Genomic DNA, 10,408 nt, shown 5'->3' on the forward strand with positions numbered 1-10,408 from the left:
CATAATCACACACTTAGCAAGTGATCAAGCTGAGATTCAAACTCATCCCTCCTGACACCAAGCCCAGCACACTTTCCTCTCCCCCAAGGAGTAAGACTCTACAATCTAATAATCTCCTTCATTTGCATAACAATTTACATTTCTCAGAAAATTTACATATCCATTATCTCATCAAGTCCTCACAACAACACTATATGTTAGGAATTATTTCCTAAGTGAAGGAGGCCAAAAGGGGTTAAGGGTCTTATTCAAGATTACATAACAAATGGGCCATTGTACCAGGACTAAAGCCCAGATTTTCTAGTCCAACATATCCAATACATCTCATTGGACTCTGGAGGATGTTCTAGTGAAGGCAGGGGGCCAGGGTCTACAGCTTCTTTTTCCTTCTAGGTGTGGTAGTAAGCCAGAGACCAGATAGCAACAGGCACCCCAAGTCTACAGGACGAATATTCCCCACAATCAAAGCAGTGCACCCTCCAGCACAGCACTGTCAAGCAAGGCAGCCTGTTCTGTTTCTAACAGGCCTTATTGTCTGAACATTCACCCACGTACTGAGCTGAAATCTGTCACTCATCCACTAGTCTGGTCCTACACCGAGACAGCCCAGTTCCTCTTCCATCTGACAGAACCTCAGACATTTGAAAACATCTATGCTCTCCTTATATATAATCTCAAGTAAGTCTTCTTTTCTCCAAGATAAACATCCCCAAGTTATTTATGGTTCCAGACTCCTCAATACCTCAGTTACCTTCTTTTAAAGATTCTCCAGATTAACATCTTTCCAAACTGTAGCGCCCAAAGTTAAAAGCATGTATTTGTGCCATCCTTTCCATTCTCACTGATGCTAAATTGAACTTATCTTTCTCCCCAAGCCTTCACCTTTCCCCAATTGCCTTATTATTGTCCTCCCAGTCACTAAAGGCTCACAACCTAGGTGTCATCCTTGACCCCTCGCTCTCTCACAGGCCCCCATATCAACTAACAAATCCTGTTGTTTCTAGCTTTATGCTCCCTTCTCTCCTCTGACACTGAAATCACTCTGGGGGTGCAGGCCCTCATCACCTCACACTGGGAATAATGAAATAGCCTGCTGGTTGGTCTGTCTCTTCTCACTCCAGTCCAATCTCCACCAGCTGGCAAAGGGATCTTCCTAAAGCATAGATCTGACCGTGTCAAAGCCCTACTCCATAGGGCTCCCTATCATGCCCAGGTACAAATATAAAATCCCCTGTTTGCTTTGTAAAGTCCTTCATAATTTATCCTCCTTCTACCTTTCCAGTCTCCTTATACCTTGTCTGATATTTAGTCATTTTTCAGTCATGTCCAAATCTTCATGACTGCATTTGGGACTGTATCTTGGCAAAGATACAATAGGGATTTGCCATTTTCTTCTGTAGCTCATTTTACAGATGAGAAAACTTGCCTGGTGACTTGCTGAGTGACGTACCTAGAGTCACACAGCTAGTAAGTGTCTGAGGACAGATCTGAATTCATGATGAATCTTCCTGATTACCGGCCTGGAGCTCCCAGAGTACCACCTAGCTGCCTTCTGATAACATACTCCCCTCCATTTAACTGTGACTTAGTGACACCAGCCTCCCTGTGGTTCCTCACCCCAGACACTCCGTCTCCCAACCCTGGGCATTTTCTCTAGTCATCTCCCATGCCGGGAACTCTCTCCCTTCTCATTTCTGCCTCCAGGCTTCCCCATAGTTATTTGCATGTTGTCTCCCCTATTAGACTTAGCTCCTGGGGAGCAGAGACTGTCTTTTGCCTTTCTTTGAACCCCCAGCATTTTTCACAGAGTCTTGAACATAATAGTTGCTAGCTCACTATGACTATGCCTTTAAAATCCATTATTGATCCTGTAGAAGGCAATTTATTTTTTTTTACAAAACTTTCCTCACAATTCTAGCATGTAAATATCTTCTGAGTCTTACAGATAAAACTGAGGCTTGCAACATTCCCAAGTTCACACAGCTAGGAAGTAGCAAAGCTAAGATTATGAAAATCAATCTAAGAATCTACAAAGAACCCTTTGACTCAGAGATAATACGAGCTAGAATTTATATAGTGCCTACTACATGCCAGGCACTGGGCTAAGTGTTTTACAAATATCTCATTTGATCCTCACAACAACCCTGGGAGGTCAGTGCTATTATCAGCCCCATTTTACAGTTGAGGAAACTGAGGCAAACAGAAGCTAATTAATATGCTCAAGGTCGAAGAGCTAAGTATCTGAGGCTAGATTTGAACTCAGATCTTCCTTACCCCACTGAGTCACCTGGTTATATACTGCTAGGCATATATCCCCTGTGAGGCCAAAGACAATGGTCCCATAAACACCAAAATATTCATAGCAGTATTTTTTTCTGTGTGGTTGCTAAGATCTGGAAACAAAGTAAACATCCATCATCTGGGGAATGGATAAACAAATTTTGGTACATGATTATAACTGAATATTACTATGCTGTAAGAAAAGATAAATATGAAGAATTGAGAGAAACATGGTAATATTTATATGAACTGATACAGAGTGAACTAAGGAGAACCAGGAAAAATATACATGATTACAATTACATACCAAGAATGGAAAAAACAAAAAAACCCTGAATTCATGTATTGTATCTACCAAGCTTGACCCTAGAGCATAGCTAATAAGTTATCCTGTTATTTGCAAAGACAAGGAAATATGAGTATGGTATATGGCATATACTGTTTGACATGATTCAAGTCTTAAATTGTTTTTTGAACTGCCTTCCCCTCTTTAAAAAAAATCACAAGTGATGTCTTATTGGGTAGGGAAAGAGGAAAAGACATTCACAAATGAAAGTGATTAAGGAAAGATACCAATAAAAAGAATCTATGAAGAAATTCATTGTCTATGTAATGCACATAAAGCTCACAACAAACCTTAAAGCACTGTATCTTTGTTGGTTGTTGAGTTATGTCCAACTGTCTGTGGCTCCACTTGGGGTATTCTTGGCAGAATTACTGGAGTGGTTTGCCATTTTCTTCTCCAGCTCATTTTATATATGAGGAAGCTGAAGTCAACCATGGTTAAGTGACTTGCCCAGGATCACATAGCTACTAAGTGTCTGAGGTCACATTTGAACTCGGATCTTTCTGACTCCAGGGCTGGGGCTCTATCCACTACAATACCTAGCTGCTTCTAAAGCACTGTAAATTATTATTAACATTCTTATTGTCCCAGTTTGCTAGGAAGAAAAGATTCCTCAGATTCTGAACTTTTCTATGGTAAAAAGCTGGCTCACCTGTCATTCCATCACCAAGAAATTTCTACTAATTTGAACAAGTTTAACAACATAATAATAAAATTCATGTTCATGCTGAGGACCCTTCAGGCACAACAGTCTGAATCATTATAAAAATATTAATTATGTTCAATTTTGTTTTCATGTTAACTATATTTTGTTATATTTGTCAAAGACTGAGTTTTCACTCTTGACTGTAGTAGAAAGATCCCCACCTCCACACCCCACCTGACAATGATTCTGACTGGTCCCTTTCTCAGATTTACTGGGGAGTTATTGCAGGATGGTGGTCAGATCTGGATATAGAGTGCAAGAGAGAGCTTGTGAAGGTCCAGGTACACCGAAGAACTCTTTCCTTGAAGCATCTAATAGTTGGCACAACCCTGCCCTCTTGGGGTGGTGCTCTCTTGCTTAGAATCTTTGGCACTGGTCTAGGGGAAATGATAGGTCTTGTCTATGGTGGAGTGCTGCTGATTATGGGTGGAGGATGGCCTGAGCCAGTCCAGTTTTAAAGGCAGGGACCACTGATGGGAACCAGCCTCAGGCTAGTGTTGGTTACAGCAATTACAGCATTCTCCAGGTAGAATGGCCTGCCTCATGAAGTTGTAGGTTTCCCCTCACTGGCAGTCTCCAAATAAAAGCCAGATCCCCAGGCTGGACATGCTGCTGAGGGGACTCTCACACAGTCTGCATGAGAAAGCCTCTGAGGTCCCTTCTGTCACTGGGATTGTGTGATTCTGTGAATCCAGGTCTTGTGTCTCAAACTCCAGAGCTCTTTGTACCACACCATGATGATGGAAATGTATTCAGTTCAATATGAATATTCACTAAGTGTCTACTAAGCAATGTACCATATGGGGTGATGGGAATACAAAAACAAAAGAAAACCAGATAACAAACCATTCCATGCCATCAAGGAGCTTATGTTCTCCTGAAGGATACAACATATATACTTCTTGTTGTTTTTTCACCGACTGTTTTCCACCCCATTTGAGGTTTTCTTGGCAAAGACATTGGAGTGACTCACCACTTTCTTCTCCAGCTCATTTTACAGATGAGGAAACTGAGGCAAACAGGGTTAATGACTTACCCAGGATCACACAGCTAGTAAATGTCTGAGGCCATATTTGAGCTCAGGAAGATGAGTCCTCCTGACTCCAGGCCTGCTACTCTATCTGCTGCACCACCTAGCTGTCCCCTCATGCATACTGTAACATGTAAATAAATACAATGAATAGGCAAAGCAGTATGGAAAGGGTGCTAAAAACTAGGCAGGGAGAGAGGGTTAGGAAAGGCCCTAGGCAGGAGATGGCCTTTGAGCTGTGTTTTGAAGGAAGAGAGATTCTCATCTCCAAATGAAGATAAAGAGGGAGCATGTTCACAATTTATGTGGGGGTGGGAGAGAGAAGGTACACCTGTATACAGGTAGAGAAATGGGACATAAAATACAATTAGCACTCCCAGGTTGACTGAAACAGAGAGTACAGGAAAAGGAGTTAAGATGAAATCAAATTTGAAAGGCAGATGGGAGCCGGACTGCAAACAGCTTTATATCTCAGGGTGAAGAGCGTATTTTATATTGGAAGTAATAGGGACCCACTGAAGATTTTGAATAGAGATAGGGAGGTGACATCTTAAAAGCATGAGACTGATTGCAGCGCAGAGAACAGACTGGAGAGGGTAGAGAAGGAAGGCAGAGAAACCAATTAGGAAGTCATTTCAAGTACTATACTCCATGTATGGTTTCTTCTAAATGGTGTTTGCTAAAATAAATTCCCTTCTGTACAAAACAACACAAAGTAAATATGTTAAAAATGAAGAAAATACTAATTAGGCCAAGAAGGGAAACTCAGAAAAGGTTAGTTCTTATTTTTATTTTGAATAAAACATTCACAGGGGCAGAGCTGAGAGAGAACATCTGCTCATTTGCTCTTTCCAGTTCTGTCTCTTCATTTTTAATAACCATGTGCAGAAAAACTAATTAATGTAGGCGACACAACAGCTTTGAGTCGCTGTTGCTTTTACTGGGCTGAATATTATCTGACTTGCATAGCTGGTTGACAGCTACTGACGTTAGAGTTACAGCCTTGGCACCAACCACAGTCCTTGTGTTCCCCCTGGTGGGGTAAAATTTTAAGGAGTCAACACCCTGCGTATTCAGCTCATAGATGCCAAGGAGGAAGGAATATATCTACATATATCTAAGAAACTCAAGCCATTTACTGAACATTGCACTATCTGAATATAAGATTTGGGGATAAAAGGGACTTTAATTTAAAGGCCATTAGGTCTATGGAAATGTTTTACATGATTGCACATGTATAACCTATATCTGATTGCTTTCTTTCTCAGGGAGTGGGGAGGAAAGAAGGGAAGGATAGAATTTGGAACTCATAGCTTTTTTTTTCAGGTGTTTAAAATTTGGTTTAACATGTAATGGGGGGAACTATTACATATTAGAAAAATAATAAATAAAAATAGTTATTAGAAAAAAAAAGATCTGGAGAAAAGAGGTCATTAGGCCAAGGGTTTTAACCTTTTTTATGTTATGAACTCTTCTTGCAGTCTGATGAAGCCAATGGACTCCTTCTTAGAATGATGTTTTTAATAATTACAACAACTAACACTTATATAGTGCCTACTGTATACAAGGGACTGTGTGAAGTGTTTTACAATTATTACGATCCTCACAACCACCCTGGGAGGTAGGTACTATTATTATCCCTATTTTACAGATAAGGAAATTGAGGCAAACAGAAGTTAAGTAATTTGCCCAGGGCCACCTAGCTAGTCAATATCTGAGGCGAAATTTGAACTAGATCTTCCTGACTCCACACCCACGCTCTGTTCACTGTGCCACCTCACCGAATAAAATTAAATAAAATACATAGGATTACAAAGGCAGCTAATTATACCGAAGTAGTTGCCAAAAATAGCAAAAAAAAAAAAAAACCTTTATGGGCTCCAAGTTAAATCCAACCTCCTCATTTTACAGTTGAGGAAACTCAAGCCCAGAGACAGAGAAGGAGCCTTGGCTAAGGCCCACACGGTTCTAATTAACAGAGCCAATATTCACACCTAGATCCCTGTGAGTCCAAATCTACGACACACCATTGGTTTTAAATAAGGACCTCAACTGTCCTCATGCTTCTAAGGCAATAGCACAATTTTACTTTTAAGTTTTAAGTTTACTTTCCAGTTTGATGTGATTCTTAGGAAGCATTTCCTTTCATCAATCACAAACATGCTACTTTCCAGCCTGTTCCTTCTGCCCCAGCACCCCTCCTTCTGCCCTGTCAGGCCAAACAAAATAAATATAATCCTTCAGTCACATGATGGACAGCTCTTCAAATACTTGAAGATGGCTATCAAGTCACCCTGATGTTTTCTCAAATGTAAACATCCCCAGCTCCCTTAACCTGTTTTTATGTAGCATGAATTTAGGGCCCTTTGCTATCCAAGTAGCCATCCTCTGGAGGTCCTTCATCCTTATTAAAATATGATGCCCAAACCTAAACACAACAGTCCAGATATGGTATACAAAGAAAGAGAGTATATAGCAGAACTGTCACTTCCCTCCCTATACATACCTAGTCTCTCTTAATACAGGCTAATGCTAACTTTCACATGTCCTTTATTACATATTTTGTTTCCAAATACTGAACTTGCAGCCTACTAAGACTCCCCAGCTCATTTTCAGATGAACTACTATCTGCCTATATCTCCCCCATTAGTGAAGCTAGTATTCTGAACTCAAATGTAATGCCCATATTTCCTATTAAATTTTCTCTTTTTTATTCAGCCTAATACACTAATTTGTCAAGCTCTTTCTGCATCCTGATTGTCATCCACTATGTTAACTACCCAACCCAACTCTGAACCATCTCTCAGTTTGATAACCATTTAATCTCCACCTCTATAGAAGTCACTGATGAAGTCCAAAGGCCCAGGGCTGGGCACAGACCCCTAAGGCTCCCAAGTGAACATCAAACCATTATGACTTTGTACGCTCATTCAACTAGTTCTGTGCCCACCTGATTCTATAATCATCTTGCCAACATTCACCATTCTGTTCACATGATGCCCTATGCTAAGTGGTAAAATCTAGGTAAAACTTATACAGTAGCCTCCTCATCTGTTAGTCTAGGATCCCTTTCAAAAAAAGAAAATAAGGCTCATCTGGCATATGGAGCCATCCCAGCTCTTTGAGATCACCATTCCCTTTTCTATATATTCAACTAATCACATTTTAATTTGGAATTTTAACAAGGACTAAATATCATTGGCCTATAATTTACAGACTCCGTATTTTCCTTTTTTAAAAAATGGAAGGGGCAGCTAGGTGGAGCAGTGAATAGAGCACCAGCCCTGGAGATAGGAGGACCTGAGTTCAAATCTGGCCTCAGACACAACACAAAAAAATAGCCATGTGACCTTGGGCAAGTCACTTAACCCCAACTGCCCTCCAAAAAGGAAAAAAAGAAAATGGGAACAATATTTTCCCTTCTCCAATCCTTACAGCATCTTTCCCATCTGCCATGATCTTTCATACCTAGTTCCATGACCATGACAGCCACCCCACTGACCACTTCTTTAATTTCGGAGGACGTGGTTCATCTGAGTCAGGTGACTGTTGTTGGATAAGACGGAACAAATTCATGAATAATAGTAGTATTAAAGACCTATTGGGCATTTCAAAGTCTACAAAGTATTTTCACATACATTTTAATTTCATAAAAAGATAGAAAGTGCTAGTGCTGTTACCCCTTTTTACTGATGGAATAGCCCTGTGAGGACAAAAAACAAGAAAAATAGAAAGATTTGTAAAAGATTTTGTAACAGATTCTTTCACCCTTGAGGAGAGTGGAGCTACCACATTTAGACTCTTAACATTAGAGTCCCAGACACACTGCCTGAGGAAGCAGAAATGACAATGAAGAAAATGAAAATGGGAAAAGTAATTGGGCTAAACCAAATACACACAGAAAAGATCCAATCTGCAATAAACACAATTTTGAAGGCTTTGAGGAATCAATTTTGTTGTTGTTGGTTTTTTGTTCTATTTTGTTGGGGAGACAATCAGGGTGAAGTGACTAGCCAAGGGTCACACAGCTATTAAGAGTCTGAGGCCAGATTTGAACTCAGGTCTGCCTGACTCCAGGGCAGTGTTCTCTATCCACTGTACCACCTAGATGCCTCAAGGGAGCAATTTTAAAGAAATCTGAAACTGGGGGTTTCCATACTATGGGAAAAGATCTGAAAAAAAAATCTCAGACCTTAATATTCTCTCCCCAAAAAGTGAACAAGAAACTATCAGAAACTGGTTACACATATGCCTACTTTTATGAGAATACTATACATATATATCGAGAGCATCCTTGATGAATATAGGAAAAGGAAATAAGGTATGCTTCTAAAAATGAAATTCTATAATAGAACACATTTTATTGTCATCCAATTCACTGAAATGTGTAGGGAATATAAAAACTCACTGTATTTTTTGTTTGTTGACTATTTTAAAAAGCACATTTGATTTAGTAAAAGAAAACAGAGGTAAGACTCAACCTCTTATTAAAAGAGATTATGAAAAAAACAAAGTATAAGGGGCGGCCAGGTGGTTCAGTGAGTAAAAACACCAGCCCCAGAGTCGAGATGACCTGGGATCAAAATCTGGGCTCTAACACTTAGCACCACAGCCAGAAATGACTGGCCGTGTAACCTTGAGCAAGTTACTCAACCCCGATTGCTTTAAATATATATATATATATATATATATATATATATATATATATATATATAAAATATGGAGACATGCTCCCCTAAGGCTGTTTTCCACTGTCATAAAAGATATACAATATAGCTTCTAAATGGAAGAGGGAATCCCTATAGATCAGAGGTTCTTAACCTCAAGTCCAATGACCCCTACAGGACCCTTGAACTTGGATGGGAAAAATACTACATCATTATTTTCATTAACCCCTAAACAAAATTCAGCATTTCCTTCAATTGTTTATTTAAAAAAATTATTCTGGGGGAGCAGAGACAAGGTGGCGAAGGAAAAGCATGAACTTGGTGTGCATTCCAGCTCCAACCACTTCCAATAACTGCAAAAAAAATTACTCTGAACAAATTTTAGAGCTACAGAAGCCACAAAGTGACTGCTGAAGGCATCCTGGCAGGATGAGAGGAAGAGTCTGTCACACTGAGCTGGGAGCCAAGCAGTCCCACGTGAGCCGCACTGAGCCAAGGGGCAGGCTCAACCAGACTGAGAAGACTTCAGGAGAGTGAATCACCAGCAGCTGTGGCAATTTCCAGACTTCTCAACCCATAAACGCCAAAAAGAAAGTAAAAAGTCAGTGGGAACTCTGTTGGAACAGGGGTGAAAGAAGGGCATAGTTCGGCCCCTACCCCAGAGCAAGAAGTAGCGTAGGTGTGACTGCCTCCAGAGCTCCTGGCCTGTGGATGGTAGGGGGACCAAGCGACCATTTAGAGGGTAATTGCTCTTGCTTTGACCTCCCTGGATCTGGATCATAGTCTTGAGTGGTGGTCTTGGGGTGTGTGGCCAGTGTGCCAGAGCTTGTGGGGGCTGTAGAGAGGGCACCCTCCTCATAGCTCCAGCAGCTGCAAAAACCCCAGCATTTGGGACAAAGCTGTCTCCACTCTGGAAGCAGAATTCTACTGTGGCAAAGAGCTCAAAAGGCAAGTAATTGACTGGCAAGATAAGCAGGCAGAGGAAGCACAATCAGACCATAGAATCCTTTCTGGGGGACAAAAAGGATCAAAGCATGAAAAAGGAGGAAGACAACAAAGTCAGAACTCCTGCTCAAAAACTTCCAAGAAAAATGAGAGTTGGTTATAGGCCATGGAGGAGCTCGAGAAGAATTTTGAAAATCAAGTAAGGGAAGTGGAGGAAAAATTGGGAAATGAGAATGGTGAAAAATAACCATGAAAAGAGAGTCAACAGCCTGCTAAAGGAGGCCCAAAAAAATACTGAAGAAAATAACATTATAAAAAATAGACTAAGGGAGGGTGGAGTCAAGATGGCGGAGTAGAAACAGGACCTCTGAGCGGCTCTGGCTTCCACCTCTATTTGTTCCAGGATCCATGGCCATTTAGATTGAGATTGTAAG

Source organism: Petaurus breviceps, unplaced genomic scaffold, assembly GCF_028583685.1.
Source record: "Petaurus breviceps papuanus isolate PSGF00001 unplaced genomic scaffold, PetGlider_PUasm1.0 91133, whole genome shotgun sequence".
In the NCBI taxonomy this organism is placed as follows: Eukaryota; Metazoa; Chordata; class Mammalia; order Diprotodontia; family Petauridae; genus Petaurus; species Petaurus breviceps.